This window comes from Seriola aureovittata, chromosome 19, assembly GCF_021018895.1.
Source record: "Seriola aureovittata isolate HTS-2021-v1 ecotype China chromosome 19, ASM2101889v1, whole genome shotgun sequence".
NCBI lineage: Eukaryota > Metazoa > Chordata > Actinopteri > Carangiformes > Carangidae > Seriola > Seriola aureovittata.
The window spans coordinates 16,488,203-16,506,974 of record NC_079382.1 but is presented as its reverse complement, the minus strand read 5'-3'; the positions used below and the strand labels follow the sequence as shown (position 1 = coordinate 16,506,974).

Here is an 18,772-nt window from a genome sequence, read left to right as displayed (position 1 = left end):
CTTATCAAATGCATTACTAAACCCACAACACTGAGAGCCAGCCTTGATAAAGCAGTGCAATTCAGAGTGACACACACAGAAACCAGAGGTGAAAAGGAATGCAGGTGGTGTTTACCATGTGCCGACATAACAGCGCATCTTGATAAGGATTATTATACCTTGGGCTACCACTGAATTCAAACGTCTGTGGATGCAACGTTGTCATTACAGCTGGGTTAGATCACAGGGGTAGATACCATCTTAAAACTAAACACAGCAAGGAAAAAAAAGAAGAAGGAAAAAAAAGACACCTTTTATTCTGTCTGCGTCAAGTAATCATTTCTCCCTGCTGCCTGCATGTGACTGGCATTTCTGATACTTCCTGACAATCCTGAAATACCTCATCTTGCAGTACAGCAGGTGTTTGTGTGTCCGCTTGTCAAGGAGAGGTAACTACGTGTCTGAACGCACCTTAAACCTTACATACTATAAAGACAAATGAGTTTTCTTTATGATCTGTCACATATTTTAAATACACATCTATTATTTTAATTGTGTTTTAATCTATTTTCTTGATTAACCATTTTTGTCTATGGAATGTCAGAAAATAAAGAAAAATTAGATCCCATTAGAATTTCCCAAAGACGTCACATTTTCACATCCGTTTTCTGTCTGGCCAATAATCGAGAAGCCTTAGAGATTCAGTTTCCTATCATGTATGACAACGAACAGTTAAAAATCATCACACTGGAGAAGCTTAAATTCAAAATAGGCAAATAATTTTCTGTTGATTGACTAATTTAACTGACTAATTGTTTCACCCGGGGCTGCAACTAATGATTCTTATGACTGATTAGTCTGTCTGTTGTTTTTACAATGAATTGATTAATCATTTAGTCCAAAAATGTCAGAAAAAGCAAAAAAAGCACAAAAAAAAGCATTAATTTTGATATCAGACAGGAAAGAAACTACAAATCCACATATTTGAGACTGTGTATTTTTGCAAATGTTTAGATTTTTTCCTTTGATAACTAAGGGATCAATTTGTTTCAACCCCTCTAGTGTTCAATACCAGAACAGAAAATGTGATCTGAAGGTCAGGTGAGGTTCAGTGCCACAGAACAAAACATACTGCCTTCAGATTCCCTTCTTAAATCATAACATACCCTGTCAAACAGAGCTGTATTATTGAGCAGCACTAAGCTTGAGGCCATCTGGATACTTCTGTATTTGTAACACCACCACAACATTGTCAACCTACTGACTAGTGGCTGATTTAAATTTTCCAAATGGCAGCTAGACTAAAGCATTAGTATAAATTAGACAGGTGAATGCACAGTGTATTGTTGGCTTCAAAAGGTGCAGCCACAGACAAATGAGGAAATGGGAGAACCTCAGTTTATTATTAGACAAGGTGCTCTGGTGCTACACAGTAACTACAGGTCAGTGGTTTCTTGTGTAGTTAGGAAGGAACATGTACAGTAAAAACTCCCAGGGCTTACGGCCCTTTGAACGCTGACCTCCATCCTGCTGCTCAGTGATGCGCCTGAGGTGCAGAGTGAACGAGAGGCAACTATCACAACAGTCTGATTAATTGCTGCATGACTGCCAGTGTCACAGGGGTAATGGCAGACAGATGTTGGCAAATGCTGTTGCTAGGCCTAATCTGGGGCCAAAAACATGCTGGTTTAAAGCTCTGCTTGTGAGCAACACACACACACACACACACCAGATAGAAACTAAATCCCAATCTCTTCAGTTGTAGCTTTCTAATCTGCAGAATGTCTTCTCTCTGCTACAGTCAGCTTAATCGGTCTGCATGGAAAACACACAGGGAAGCATTGATCGCTCTGGACTTACTTTGTGGGGGATCAATGATAATGCCATCATTACCTACCACTGAGTTGCGAGGCAGTTTGGTGTTAAGCACATAAAGGGCTGCCGATGTAGCCATTTTCACTTGTAGGCTTTAGACATACGAAGCAGGCAGCACAGACGTGAGAGTGAATTTAAAATAAATAGATAAATAAATACCTCCACTCACACAGAGATACTGACACGCCCGTCCTTGACTTCACCTTAAACAGCACAGCCTGAAGCCGCTGGGCAACAGTCACTGTGTAGCTGCAGGGACCGAATATCATATTCTCGTTATGTTGTAATAATATAATTTGTATGTTGAAATACTTCTTCACAGCTGCTGACAGATGACTAATCTCTGTATATTATACCATAAATATCCCATTAGTCATACTGAAAATCAATATGAATTTGATATACAATCCAGCCCCTTTGCAGAGGCTAAAATCTTACAACAGTTTCAAATGAAATGGTGTGCGGTGTTCTCAGGGGAAAGGAGAAGCTGAAGCACAGCCGCCGCACTGATGACCCACATAAAAACCTTTCGCTCCACATGGTGAGCACTGAGCGAGCAACAACTTCGTCAGCAAATTACTGGTCGAGCCTATGAATAACGCAGACTGCAACAGTCTAGTTCCGTGTTAATTTGATTTAGAGGTATACAAACGGACGAGGTGCTCTGGACAGAGATCTGGAACGCGCACTGTAATGTCAATCAGAACCAAATTCTCAGCTTAAGCCAAGTCGATGAGTGTGAAAGAATTTACAGTAATGTTTGCAGGCACTCAGACATGCATCATGCTGTGGCTGAGCAGGTCTGGGCAAAATAGCTTCATCTGAAGTCAAAAGAATAACCGCAGCAGGTGCTGAGTTCAGAGCCTGAATGAAGAAGTGAGGACGCTGCTTCCAAGTTCCCAGACATTTGAGGGCAAGCGCTTATATAAATGTTTGAACAGTCTCTCCGCACACTGGCCTTGCTCTCTGAGACAGTCCTGACATTCCTCTATGAAGGAACAGGAAGCAAAGACAGAATCGACATCCAGTGGGCCAACCGGGTTTTGCTTGAATGCAATTAGGTTAACTCAAGGGTACCACATGTGGGGGTGGTGGAGAAAGACAGCAGTAGCAGCTTGTGAGTGAGTGAGAGCTGAAGTTCCTGAGAAATAGCACATCCTGCAGCAGAGTTGAGAATGAGGATTGTTTGGCGTTTTTTTCTGCCTGTCTACAAGCAGCCTGACGGAGCTTTTGACACATAGCGAGACGAAGTGAAGAATTTCAGGCCGACAGAAAGATCACACAGCTTGTATTTTTAATAAGGCCCCGGGTAGCAAGTTTCCAAGAGGTAGCGACTGCAAGGACTGAAATATTAAGAAGATGGATCTTTGATTTTTCTTTTAATGTCTCAGGGAAGAAAAAAAAACTTCTTAAGATGAGAATGTCAGTGATTTTCCACACTATTGCAAACGCTCTCTTCCACTGCTTTATGTATGACTCACTGCTAAATCAACATGGACATAAATAATGAACAAACAAATACTATATTAAAAGCAATATGTAATTTTGTAAGACAGTTATCAGTTAGTCTGGTTGGGGCTCTGGCCCCAAATGCAAACAGTGCATCTTTAAATGGCAGCATCATTAAGAGTCTACAGAGATGCTAGCAGCTTTGTGAGGCTGTTTTTTGGCAAAAGTGGTGCTTTGAGGTGAATGCTAACATCAGCATGGTCACATATATCCAATCTTAGAGGATACTATCCAAGGACAAAGGAAGGACTTTTTTTTAACAGTGTTACAGTGTCTTTCACATTTATACCTGGCTGTTTGTACACTGTCACTGCAGCACTAAGAGGGTAATAAATACTGCAGGACCGGGACCACTTATTGTAAAAACTGTGAAATCAATAAGAAAAATAACTTACTGTTTTTTTTTCTCTGAGCACGTATCACATTACTGTAGGTGCTCATGGCACTGGGAGCTTTAACCATGTGCTTGGTTTTTTTTTTTACCTTTTCTAATGGTTTTTCTTAGCTGGTCTGGTGATATAAAGCATAGGGCTACAACTAACAATTACTTTCATTATCAATTCAAAGTGACACTTAATTGATTTTCAAAATAGCAGCAGATTATTTTTCTGAGAAACTATTAACCAAGAAAATAATCAACAGATGAATCGATAATTAAAATAATTGTTGGTTGTTTGTTTCAAGAAGAAAGAAATACTAGTGTGGACTGAAGCATGAGTGGTATAAATCCAAATGTACACAACTCTAGCTTACTGCAGCAAAGGCCTCTGGAGGTAATACTGCTGCACTTCAGAAAACCATCATGCCTGCTGGGACTCCAGGTTACCGGGATGAATTTCTCCCCTTAAAGGGCTGTGGCTCATTGTACTGGGAGACGACTCTTCCCATAATTAATTGTGATTTCATGGAGGAGATTGAGGTAAGGCATTCCCTGTGGAGGTGATGGAAATAATAATAAAAAAAAATAAAAAAAAGATAGAGGCAGCTGCAGGGGAAGGCACAGTCACAGGGCTGTGTGAGGGGAGCAGCTGTTGCAGCCATGGATCACAGCTCATCTCCAGACGGCTGACTGAACCATCTCAAGGACCTTTTTCACTGGTAAATTACAGAGGTGCCTGCAGGGATGTGGAGAGACACTCAAAAAAGGTCATGGAAAGTCAGAATATGGAAGAATTTTCAGATTAAAGAATTCAAATTATTCGGTTCTTTACTGAGCAAAACAACTTATGGTCTAATTTAGTGCTGAAAAAATGTTTTGATTAATTTATTAGTTCAATATTACTAATATTGTTGACAGTGTGCAGTCATTGGGGACAGGTAAAATGAGGGCCCCATATGTGGCAGTGAAAATCTCATGTGTGATTGAAGCTGATTCATTTGTACGTGTGTGCGACAGATTGACCCTGATGAAGATCAGAGTGCGGTCGAGACACCATCTGGGGTTCTGGAAGATACTGTAGCATGTAAACAACCTCATCCAAGTTTCTGATCACTGCCTACAATGTGTGGAGGTGTGTCAGTAAATAAAATTATGGACTAGTTAGGTAGAAAAAGGACGGTAAACAGTGTAATGATGAACAATTAGCTTAAATGAAAGTGAATATCTGAAACCAGCAATGCAGAAAATAAAGTGAATTGTAGCTTTCCATTACTGATCAGATCGAGAAGTCAAATCCAGCAGAGCGTTAAATCCAACAGAGTCCAGAAGACAGAAAACTACACTGGGTTCATCCCCCACTGTTGGGGTAACTCAGTCAGTGCAGGAAAGACAGAGACAAATCGGACATCTATCAGAATCTCATATAAAAGGATTTCATCAAGTGGTTTTCCCATGTTCCTTTGTCAAATAAGATCAAAACCAGGATACCAGTATGCATGTAAACATAAGACAAATTAATCAAACATAAAAAGAATTCTTGGTTGCTGCTGTAATTTGAGTCTAATGATGTGATTTAGTAATGGAAAACATGAATAAAATGGACATATCAAAACACAAATGATCACTATATGTTGTGTAAGAGAAGAACAAGCTGTTTTTAGAAAAATAAATAAATAAATAACCAGACCAAATTTTTTAACTCAACTGAGTTAAGACCTGAAAAATCATCATATTTAACCACATTGGTACAAAAACCTAATTTTGCCACACAACAGTGCTGCTCAATTACTAATTGCTTAATTAGCAACAATGTCCACAATGGCCCATTAGCTTCCATGCTATCAATGTTATAGAAACATTAAATGCTAGATGCATTTATTTAGCTTTAATAATGTAATTAATGCCAATATCAAACTTAAAGAACCACACTCTGCCTGAGCACTGAAAACCTTATAGTGAGTTCTGCTGTCTTCCTTTCATTATCTTTATAATGCTAAGGAGATCACGATGAGGCCGTTATGATCATCAGGAGTATCGGTGTGGTGATGACCCGGCACAGGAGCAATTAAGATCACCCTCCGTATGGACCACCTCCTACTCAGAGCAAAACCTACGAGCGTGTTGCTGACCTTTATCTCTCAGTGTGTGCATTAAAAAGTGAGAGAGACGAACGGAGGCAGAGAGAAAACCCACCCTTCACTGCCCTGTTGTTTGGAAACAAACATCACACACACGAGTTGTCTGATGATGTGTATTTATAACTTTGCAGAATATCATTTTGCACCGACGGAGAGAGATGTAGATAAACAGAAAGACACAGAGAGATAACCGGGGAAAGAGAGGGAGAAGGAATGGGTGCATAATGACAGATGGGCCTGGGTGGCTTCCAACCTCCAAAGCTCCTGCAATATGACAAAGATTACACAGGAGAGCAATCCAAAACAAAAAGGTTCCCATGTCCTGGTAGGATTATACGTTTGTCCTTGAGAAGACAATCCAAGGTAAAAAGAATATAAAATGTATACAAAGATTTCTCAAGAGTATCTAAAAAAAAAAAAAAAAAAAAAATGCTCTGGCAACTTATCCACCAACCACTCTGTGAACTTCTTCAGTGACGAGGCTCTGTGTTTGTAAGGGTTGCGAGAGTGATAAACAAAATGCATCACATTGGCTTTGCAGTGAGTGCTAATCTGTCAGTGAAGCCTCCGCTGTAAAACTGCTGTGGCGCGGGTAGCGTGCCCTGCAGGGGTGAGGCGAGGAGAGACTCTCGCTGTGATGGTGAGAACTAAGAGTGTGACAGCCAATTAGAGTCAGCACAGACGTACAGACACACAGGACTCCCCTGTTTTTCAACACACACACAACAGCTCACACATTTTTCTAATAAGTTTCAACTTCCAGAAACCTCTAAAGAGATTCTTTGACATTTTTAATTTTTCACTTGGCTTTTCTCCCACAGTAGGCAGAAATTTAATGGTGTACCCTTCTGCTTCCCAAAAGTGGTTAGTTAACATTGTTACTTTGCTCCTCACAAAAACAAAGGACAAAGATAGTTGAAAATCTGGAGCTGGTTTTCCCTCTTTCCTTTAATCATGGCTCCACTGATATCAATGATGAAGTGCAGTCAAACCGTGTCTATTTTATGTCTGTTAAAAAAAAAAAAAAAAAAAAAATCACAGTTCACAGAGGAGGGCAGGAAAGAGGACTGAATGTGTTTCAGTAACAGACTGAATCTGCCTGATTAAAATACAGATGCTGCATGAAAAGAAGCATATCTCCATTTTTCCTCACTTTTCTTCTTCCTGTGTGGCCTGGTCAAAGATTTAGCTTTGTAAACTTTATTAACCTATGAGTTGAATTGCTTATGAGGTTATCTACAACATGGGTTCAACTTGTGGTTTCCAACTTCTCTAAAGACAACTGCTGCGGCACTAAAGCTTGAGCTGACTGGGGTGAGTACACCAAATGCATGTTGGTAGTCACCGTTGACTTGGTTTTCATATCAGTCATCAGAGCAGAATATGTCTGACAGGATGAAGCAGAGGGGAGAAACTAAAAAGAGAAAGTAACATCTGCAGAGATTTTAGATAAACTGTCATTTGGTATCAGTAATCCAATGTGTGGTCACAAACTGTGAGCCGCTGTGATTTCTGCAAAGGCACATGTTGCTCTTGTGTGTGTGTGTGTGTGTGTGTGTGTGTGTGTGTGTGTGTGTGTGTGTGTGTGTATGTGTGACAGACGCAGTTTGCAAATAAATTAGCTGGCCTTGCTTTCTTGATTAGTCTGCAAAGTTGCCGCGGATGAGCTTCCTGGATTAATCAGCGCTGTTGGAGCTGATATTGTTTACTGATCAGAGAAGAAGCTACTCGACTACGTGGTCACAGATGATATTAAAGTTGTAAAATATTCAGCAATCTAACTTACTGAAAGGAGGGTGTTGCCTGAAACCTCATCAAAAAGGATATGATACACATACCATACGCATAGTGCAACATCAAAACTTTCACTTTGTTTCTCAAAGGGCCAAACTACAGCCTGACACTTGTCAAGTCTTGTTTCTTTGCAGAGTGTACAAACATTTTCAACAGCACTTGGGGTTTATATTAGGGTTGCAGCTGGGGGAGGGTTTTCACCAGTGTATTCCAGGCCTGGCAGCTTGCTGGGCTTAAGCATCGGGGAATTTGTGCCGGTTCGGTTGGAAAGCTAGATATAATGATTGGAAAGTTCACCAGCAACTTCTGTTGGTGAAAACGCTTGATGAAGCGCAGCTGACGAGCACCACGTCCTCGGTAACGCCGTTAGAACAACAGCCGCAGTCAGAATGGCCATCGGGCATAACCGGACAAATCCCAGTGGGCTGCCTCATTAGTCAAGAAAATCCATAAAAGGTTTCACTGACTGTCAGTCTCTTGACCAGCCCTCTCTCTGTGTGCCTGTCATCGACGTGTGCAGGCGTGTCCCTGGACTGGACTCGCAACATTAGTGACCGACTATTTAAATGAATATTTTCACACCGTTGGTCGGCCACCTCGTTTAAACTACTGCTGGCACACTGACTATACGGAGCTGTGCATGTAAGTTAGAGACTGTGAGTGTGAGTGTGTGTGTGTGTGTGTGTGTAGCAGTCTCTGTTGTTTTCAGTTTTTTGCTGTGGTATCGAATTTGGTATCAAGAATCATTTGCATTTCATTTGTATTGGTACTGACTGTCAAATTTCTGCGACATCGGTAGTTGTAACGATATTATATAATGAATATCCTGAATGACATTTATCAACAGCCCAAATACTCTGGGAATCTCATATGTAGGTCTCTTAAATGAACAACATTTTTTGTGAAAGCAAAGTTCAAACAAGCGTCTCATCCATGTCCTGTAATACAGCAGGTCCCTGTCTCATGTGACGCACAGATTTTATCGTCTGGCCTCGTCTTCAGAGGGAATTTCTGTGCCTGAATGCCTGCAACTGGTATTTGACCCATTCATTACCAAAAATCTAATTACAGGCTGCCACATGGTACTCATTTCACCATTTGCGTCTGCATAATTACTTTAGACAGAGATGAAAAGGGACAGAAAAGTCTGAGGCTACAAACAAGCCTGTCATACACTGTCCACCCTGGCAGAGTCAAGCAAATCGTCACCTAGAAAGAAACAGAAAGCAAGGCTGCTCTGTTGCTCACATCAAAGGAGTATGTTAATGTCTACATTTATTCTCTTGCTTTATACTCGTACTGATCTCTCCATAGCTGCTGTTGTTACTTTATCTCACCTCTTCACTTAAATCCTTTATAATTCCTTGTAAATAACTTCTGAATACAGAATACAGTATGTCTACAATCACCTCTGTGTTTATGTGTGCAAAAATTAGGCAACGATGTCCCAATTTCCCTCACAGATCAACATTATTTCCCTCCTTCAGCAGTGTATTTTGGCATAGACATTGATTTCAGTTTAGCATTTAATGATTGATATTTATACTCTGATATCAGACCAAATAATAAAGGTTGTTTTCCAACCAGGTGCATACCAAAGAGGTATTGCTACAGCTACACAGAGTTAAATTAAATTTGCTCTCATTAATCAAGCGCTCAGGACATTTCAAACCAAAATGTCATATTTTCGAAGGGGCAGGGCCAACCTTAATTAGTCGCCTGGGATATAATCAAGCTGTATCAGGGGCAAAGTGAATCCAGTCGTCACAACTACAAGAACTTCAACAGCTCCGTGTTAGAAGTTTTTCCAAGTCAGGAAGAAGAATGAGGGCAGAAAAAAAAAAAAAGTCTTTTTGTACTCCAAAGTGGAAGCTGCTTCAGTGATTGAATACATGTTGAGATGACTGCAGCAGAGGCTTGAGTGTGTCAAAAGAAACCTCCTTCGTCCTCTAAATAGAGCAGCTTCTATGGTATCGTTGAGTGATTTGCACCAAGGCATTTCGTCCGACAAATCTTTATTTCTGTGAGTAAACGGTAAGAAGACTGTATGAAGGTGGAAAAACATGGATTTCACGAGTGAGCCTCCGTATCTCCTGATTCTGAGAGATCCTGATCAACAGCGGCAATAAATCTTTTGGTTGGAGATTAAGAGAAAAGCATTTATTGTCACTAATCAAATGCTTTTTATGAAAGTAAGTCAGCATGGCACTACTGCAGCCCGACTCTGGACTTGATGTTTGGGGAGTTTTTCGGAAGAAGAGTATAATTTTGTTTCACAATATTAAAACAGTAAATTATATAGAAAATAACCTGAGTCACTGATGTTCGAAAAGTCTGAAAAGTCAAAGCATTTCACCATATTGATTCAAAAAATCAAATAAACATCATATATTGCCATAAAGCTGTCCCACTGTCCTTATGCAAGCAGAGACATTAAAGACATAGCGACACAGTATAAACTGTGGTGTGACAAAATCTCTGATGTATGACACATTTATATCATTTCTCTGTACACAGAGATGGGCCCACTGTTGCCATAACTGATAAAATATGTTTTTGTTTTTTTTGCCATTTTACTCTAATGTCTTGAATATTGTAACGTATTAGACTCAAAACAAACTGCGGGATTTCTGCCAACCAAATGAAGTAGTTAATTGCATCATATGTTGCTACGATGTTCCCCTAGAAAATTTTACTGAATGAGGTTTGTGCAGGGAGGAAGGAAGAGGAATAGTACCAACTTCTATTTTCTAATCTATTTTCACTTCCCAGCTCTCTCAGTACATGAAGTGGTTTAAAGCAGAGCTCCACGAATTATCATGGGCCCTCAACTCTGAATTTGAGCATTTGGCCTCTGGGGGACGGATATAATCAACTTTATCCTGGGGATCCCTGTGTGGTGAAAAACAACTGTCTGCATATGAGAGAGATGTGACTGTGAAACCTTTGATGATAACAGCTATTACCATTTTGGATTCCTCATGAATGAAATGATGCCACATTTAATAAATGTTGCAGACATTCTTACTTGTCAAACAAAGTTGTATTTGTTGCATTTATGTGCCAGGCCCTGGTGTTTTGCATACTGGCATCTAAATAAACAGAGCCACAATTAATGTTAGAGGTTACACCTGTGCTTTTCCTGCTGTGACTATTCAAAATGCCTCACTAGGTTTTGACGAGGGATTTTCCCAACGACTAATTTCCCTGTCGATCAAACATAAATTTGAATTTAAACTAGTCGAGTAGTCAACGAAGACAATAAGACGCTCAGAAAGCTCAGAGAAGAGCTGTGATACCTTTTGTGACGAAGTGGTATCACAGCGTGTGCAGGTAAACAATTGGTTTACCAAGTGTGGCTAACATTAGCAGTGGTACACCAGCAGCTTTCATTCCCTGCAGGTTAACGTCCACGTGCCTGTGGTGAATGTGATTCCACGCTCTTCCAGTCGAATGGTTATATGTTGTATGCTACATGCTTATTTATAAAATCCACGCATTAGCTGATGATTAGTTGATGACGTAACTGTTAACCCACACTGTACAGTAATAACAAATTAATAATTTCTTTAACCAACTAGTAATACTGGTGATATCAGTGTTTAATCGTTTAGTTGACTAATCATGCATAGCCCTAATTTTGATCATTTTCAAGTTGGTCATTTTCTCATCGTGGCATTACATCTACACAGGAAGTGACAAAAAGTAAAATTATTGTGACTTTGCCCTCCATTTGGCCTCAAAAAGTTGTGAACAGACGTGAACTCTGAACAGTCTGCAAATGGAAGTATGACTGCAAATATTTGTTTTGACGACTGAGTCTAATTGTGAGGTCTCTGCCAATTCCCTCGCTCAGCATCAACACCACTCCGTGCCAGCCCCGCAATATCAACACTTTTGGCTAAATCCATAAATAGGACTAGTTTGTAAGCCATGATAATCACAGAAAAATAGGGAAATGTCTGGCTAACACTCTGAAGTCCACTGAGTGCTGTCCTCGTTCCCTAAATAAGACCAATTTAAACATATATCACTTTGATGCTGTTAGCGTAGATATCTTAAAAGCCACTGGCATTTCCTGTGTAGATATGAAGCCGTTACTTCTGAAGAGATTGAGTATGGGTTTGTGCTAAAATGATAAAACATGCATCTGACACTCTTTACACAAATGTACTCAGAATGAAATGGATATTATTAGCTAAGGACAGGACACGTCTTTAATCAACATTAGTTTAAGTGACATTTTGTACTAAATAGTATTGTTTCTATCATTTATAGCTGCAACTAATGATTATTTTAATTACCTTATTAATCTGTGGATCACTTTCTCAATTGATTAATGTCTTTGATGTCTTCAGATGTCTTGATTTCTCTGACCAACAGTTAAAAACAGAGATATTCAATTAATAAGAGCTAATCCTCACACTATAGAAGCTGAAAACACAGAATGTGTCGCATGTATAGTTGATAAATGACTTAAACAATTATTGAAACAATTATTAAGGCAATTCATTGAATGAACATCCACAAATCATTCCATCCTTCCTCATTTAGTCATACATGGTAAAACCTGTCTTTCCCCTGCAAATATTTCACAGAGGAAATAGTTAGCGGGTAACACGGAAAAATTAACACACAAGCCCTGAAATCCTGCCCTCCTAACAAATAAATCCTCTTGTTATCTTGCCACAGCAGTGGCAGCAGCCCCGCTCGCTGTGGCCTCCTGAGAGCTCTTCCTCTCCCCCTCCTGCACAGGCTGGCGTAGCCCACAACAGATTGACTCAGCCCGACAACAGCTGCCAGAACCCCGCAAGCCTAGTCCTCCAGACACTGATGGATTGTGGGAGGGGAGCCAGGGTGATTAGCCCCTGACATGGGAGAATTATTGCAGTGTACCACCCCAAAAGAGATTTCACCTGAGTGTCAACATAGGGCATTCAAACTACATTAGGTCATGTTGTTAATGCCCATTCAGTCTTATGAACGCACAGGACCTGAGCTCGGCATGTCAATAATCAACAAGTGGCAGAATTGTGTGGAGGCACTGATCAAACTCGTTACCATCTAGGGGAAAAACAGGAGGATAAAAAAATAAAAGTGATGGACTCATTGTGACAGTGATTGTTCTTGGCACAAGACAACATGTTCTGATTTCTTGTTCTGATGATTTGTTTGGAAAAAGAAAAAAAGGCCTGACAATTAAATATTCACCCTTGCCTCGCAACAAAGGGTTTATTTTTAACTGCTTCAGTCACGTACAGCACTTACCTTGAGCTTGACAGTGAAACACACTAACTAAGGTCCACCGGAGGAGGGAAAATGATGCTTCTATTTAGGGATATATTGCTGCTTGGAAAATGAATTAGCTGAGAAATCGTATTGCTTCACTAGCAGGCATGGCACGGGGAGCTGCTGTTTGCTTACTCTGCCAAAAGTAAAACTAGTCCTGCCATCTCACTCTTTCCCCAGCATTTTTCTCCTCTCACACAGCTACGAGCTGTTACATCTGTTCTTGTCAGAAATTTTATTCATGCCATTTATTTCTCTCTTGCCTAGTGCAAAAAAAAAAACCAACTAATCCTGCTGTTATTTAATAAACATACAGAACAAGCTGTCCTAGGTTAATGTAGCCTAACTTTTCTGCCTCTTACAGCAGATGTTCATTAGAGTAGAGGAGCCCACTCCTCCATGCCGAGAACACTCAGCTGTTCAAGTAGAGATAAACCTCTGCTTTCTCGGAGGAGAGGAGAGCAGGACAGAACGCAAGTCGAGAGGCAGCGGCTGCATTTAGTGATTCATCCGCACCATCATTACAAGGATATGCAAATTAATGCCCAAGCCTCAATGATAAGTTTTGCCTCAATGAAGCCTCAATGATAGATTTTTACCAGACTAAAATCACAAATCAGGGCTGCCATACATAATCCATCTCTGATATTGGTACAGCAGCATATAGAGCTGAAACTGTTAGTCAATTAATCGATTTGTCAATTGACAGCAAATTAATCAGCATTTAAGCATAAATACCAAAAAAAAAAAAAATCACGGGTTCCAGCTTGTAAATTCAATGATTTTCTTCATCTTCTATGACAGTAAATAGAATCTCTTCGGGTACTAATTGTTAGTTGCTTCACCATCAAACCACATCCTCAACCACGGCACCCATCAGCCAGAAGATTCAAAATAGAAGTCGTTGAACTGTTTTTCATTCCAGCAGGAAGGAGCAGGTACCTCCCTGACAAGTCGGGTAGATGTATTTGTGCTTATTGTGCCAGCTGGAGAATGAAGGTGTCCTGATTGTCCATGACCAGCTCGTCTACATTCTGGCTGCCAAGTGACACCCAGCAAAGTACAAGTTTTAACTGTTAAAATATCCTATTAATAAGGCTTGGTTAGACTATAAAATGTCAGAAAACAGTTGATAATAAAATTAAATGAACATCCATTTTGCTAAGAGTCCAAGGTCACATCTTTGAATATCTTATTTTGTTCAATCAAGAGTCCAAAAGCCCAAACCAGTCAATTTACAATAATATAAAAATGGAAATCTTCATATTTAAGTTAAATTTTTAACATGTTTCCTTGAGTAATGACATAAACGATTAGATTATTAAAAGATTTACATTTTTCTGTCTATCGACTAATTGCCGCAGCTCTAATCTAACTGACTCTATAAGAACAAGGAACTGTTATCTAAATGGAAAGCAGCCATTATTCGTGTCATTAGTTACACCTTTGATTTTTTCCATTGTGAGGTGTTTTCTGTAAGATTGCACTCTTGGTGACTCTTACACAGAGAAGTGTCTTTAGTGACATAGCGTCATATCCTGTGACAATACCAGAACTTTTTCACTGGAGACATTTTGACTGTTATAGCAGAAAAATCACAGGTGTAACTAATAGCGTTAATAAAGGCTCGACTGCACTGAAGTGACTCAGTAAACACGGCCAATGAGTCACCACACACAATACCAAGAGTTCTAAAGGAAACTCAGAAATGATTAATGTTATTCGTTACACCTGTGCTTCTCCTGCTATGACAGGTCACAGTGTCTGCTGTGTTAAAGGTCTGTTGTTGTCTTTTGCCAGAAATGCGCACAAACTTGAAGACGTGTAAAGACTCAGCAGCACATTACTAGTAGTGGCCATTTTGTGGAATCACAAGCTTCATCAAAAGTCATGTATGTTTATGTTCAGGTGTGAAGTCGACATCTCTCTGACTCCCAGCCAACACATCCCAGTGATGGAACATCTTAACTACTGAGCTCAACATTGAATTGAGTTGATCCAAATCTTTTCCCAATGCAATGATTTTGTGATCTGCCTTATTTTCAAACTGTACATTATTTTTAGAGAGTCCAATATTTACCTCTGTGAACCAAATGTAAGGTAATACATGCAAGGCACAAACTGAGGTAACTAAATTGTAAGACATTTGTTTACCATAGCGACTTATGAAATTACACGTAACCAAATATACAGCCATGTTATAATTTTGGTTTTGTGTGCAAGAGGATATGATTCGGGAAAAGTTAAATAGTGTAATAAAATAAAATCTAAACAGCACTTGTTTGTATGTTATGTCCAAACAAATGCATTTCAAAAAGCCTCATGAGCCATTTGCCAGCTGGGATTTCTTTTATTTTATTTTGTTTTAATTCCCAATTACAACATCTGTATCAGTCTAAAATATTCTGCACTGATCGAACATTACTGATTATGTCACTAGACCGACCTCTACATGATGATATTTCAGATAATTGCAGTAAAGGGCAATATATTGAAAAGCTGATTTTGCAATTATTCTGTAATGTGGCAGTCGTGGATAAATGTGCAACCACAAGAAGAAATAAAATAATTCAAAGTGTAGCAATCTCTCCCCTATGAGAAAAAACATCAATATCCTTGTCCACAGTAGAAAACATGCTGCCCAGCACAGCCCATCATCATTGCTTGCTGAGGTTCAATCTGACCACTGCAGGGCAAACAGCAGCTTTCTGACAGACTTACACTGACATTTATTCTGAAAGGGTTTATGTTTGATCATTATTATTATTTATTTTTTTTTACAAACAGCCTCTTTTGTTTAGTCGAAAGTTTACAAATACTGAAATAACACACAGCTGCTGTTTATATCTCAGTGCAGGAAATAAATATAAAAATAATAAATAAAATCAAAGATAGAAGAATGCATCCAAACAAAAACACCTATCTGTAAACAGTGCTCGCATCTGCTGAGATATATTCACTGACCCTGGCAATGAGTGGGTGAGACTGACCCACAAAAACTACAATCCACACCTTTGTATGGGGTAGCTGCTGGCCAGTCCTCAACATCTCACACAAAGACTCAGAAATCTAATCATTCATGACAAATATCCTGCCTGATAATTTAACCAAATTGAACATTTGAACAATGGTTTGGAAGTGAGGAAAGACCATACAATCCAGACACCAATGTGAAATCTGAACCCTTTAACTTCTGCTGTCTCTGTACATTAGGTAAATTGCATACAACCAATACCCTGCAATCGCTTTTTTTAGTTTTCTCTGCATCATCAGATTCAGGACACTGCATATGCACATGCTCAGCAACTTTGTTCTCCCACTAAGTTTCAGACTTTAGGGGCATAAAATAAAACATGTAATCAAACTGTGAAATCATATCTTCAACTCATTAACTATGATTTGTTGACCAATTTGCCAAAACCAGTCTCCTGTCAAGTAACACAAGTTACACAAAGGCATGCTCTGATAATGCATGCAATCCCTCACAGCCACAAACAAACTGACCACACAGCTCTGGGCCAACAACTCTGGTAAGGCTGCTATTAAGTGATCAACTCTGGGCTCAGAAATCTGAGTGAAAACTGATTTACTGAAACATGTTTTGAAAGCAATGCCCCTGGCAGTTACCTCGGTGTTCCCACAAACATGCTGAGCCTCGTCTTAATAGTGGCAACTCAGGCATGTTCCCCAAATTGCAAGAGGCTTGTATACCGCACTCAACTCATACTCAGTGTAGAGGAGACTGCTTCAAGAGGATTGTACTGAACTGCTCTGTCCCATCAGTCATTGTTTGATTGCCCCAGTGCAAATTAAACAACATCTGTACTGAGCTGCCAGGTTATTAGAAACAACTAATGCCATCTTGTACACCAGTCCTGCAATAAAAGTAGGTTGCAAAAGTATGATTTTGGTTAAGTAGTTTCAGAGGGGTGTTCATTCACTTTTCTGCTCATTTAGGAGGCTTGTTGAAGTGCATTGTTTTATACTAAAAATTTGTGTATCTAAAATTTAGTCTACTGTCATTTAAATAGATGGGATGGAAAACGAGCATAAATATTGGTGAGTTTAATTACAAATAAAGACACATCACATTATAAACTACATTACCAGCAATAACCGGTGATCTTCTCCATAATAAGCAGGTCACTGAATATCATAGCAAGGAAATTATTACACTCGCTTTGCTCGATGGTCAAGATACAGTCCATGACTGACAGAGCAAAATTTAAAAATGTGTTATTTATTTTGAGATGTAAGCCAACACTTTTCCAGCACAACAAACAGAAATCCCACTTCCAAATCTTTAGTTTTACAATTCGATTGACAATAACAGTAGCTAAAATGCATGTTTTAGTGCTTTGGGAGTACATGATAGCCAGTACGTCGCAGAAACGATCGTCGGTGTATTTAAAAGCATGTTCACTGAACCGGGTCGCTCATTATGGTTCTCATAATCACCACAGATTATGACGCCAGTAAATGTCCTCTCAGCTATGAACAGATTATTAAATTGCCACTTTTTTTTTTTATGGAATTTGGCGTGACATTGTACTTTCTCTGCAAAAACCGGCGTGTTCAGGGGTTGTGGGTTTGACAATCAAACAGGGATCCGAAATATAAAAATGTGCACGGAAGCTAAACATGTTCTGGGCCAGCCCTGGCAGTCCAACACAGTCTACATCACGGCAAAGCACCGGGCACACCGGCAGGGTTGACGTGTGCCTCAGACGAGATCAAAGCAAAACAGACTCACGACTGGCAGCGGCTGCAAAAAAAAAAAAAAAAACGACTCAACTGCCTCAAACTCTTTATAAAAAAAAAAACTGCAAACCGTCCACATTTATGCCAGTTACAAATCCCACATCTAAAACACAATGAGAACGAGAGGACTGAGGCTACTGTGTTAAAGATGGACAGGGGGGTTGCAGGGGAAAGACACAAGGGGCCATATGTCTCATCTGGCCAATTAGCTAGCCTGCTAGCCAGCAGTGGTCACAACAAAATGCATTTGCTCTCACTACACTGGCATCCAACGTTAGCTTCAGTAGCTACTCACCCCAGCAGAAGAGTCCGGGTGTCCTAAAAAAACTGAGTCACGGCCGCTCAGCAGGTTTGTCAAACCGTTAAAACCTCGTTGACGGTTTGAGTTGAATATGTACGGCTACAGTCTCCGGACAAGCCTGCGGTGGTGCTGCGTTTTCAGCCCGCACCGCTCACAGCTCCATTAAAAGCTGCATTGTTGGAGCGACGACCGGACAAACAGCACCGACAGCCCACGGCACAGCATTCTGGGAAATGGTGTTTATCAGATGTGCAATTCGAACAAATGAAAAAAGGAGAAAACGCTCCACCTGTCGGTCAGTATCGGTACTACATGTAGTGTCAAGTCCAACATTAAACAGATCTTTATGACTTTTTGGAATAATTTTACGATTGGTTTACTGTTTACTGTGTGTAATAACAATACAGTACTGCACTATAACTTAAGTAAAAGTACTTTAAGTGTCATGTACATCAAGTATCAAAAGTATGAATGCTTATGATGTAGAATGGCTCCTTCTCATACTATTATATTCTAAATATAATATTGAATTATCACTATGGATTAACGTGCAAGCAAGCAGTGTAAATATTCATACAGTGGAATTAACACATCTTACAACAAAGACCATAAACATTGCCCCGACAAAAAAAAACAAAAAAAAACAGGAGAATATACAAACATACACAGCCGATAATTTAGCAGAAATGTTTTATTAAAAATCACGAAAAACAAATATATTATATCATTATGGAAAATAGCAGCAGA

At 39.7% G+C, this 18,772-nt stretch overlaps 1 protein-coding gene across 1 annotated transcript in view; it reads right to left on the bottom strand.

Moving 5' to 3' along the window:
• extl3 (exostosin-like glycosyltransferase 3) overlaps positions 1-18,218 on the bottom strand; it is a 28,905-nt gene extending 10,687 nt beyond the window's left edge. Inside the window, exon 1 of the mRNA XM_056404515.1 lies at positions 18,020-18,218. The gene's annotated coding sequence lies outside the window, so the exon portion shown is untranslated. The remainder of the gene's footprint in view (positions 1-18,019) is intronic.
• Between the last annotated feature and the right edge of the window lie 554 nt (positions 18,219-18,772).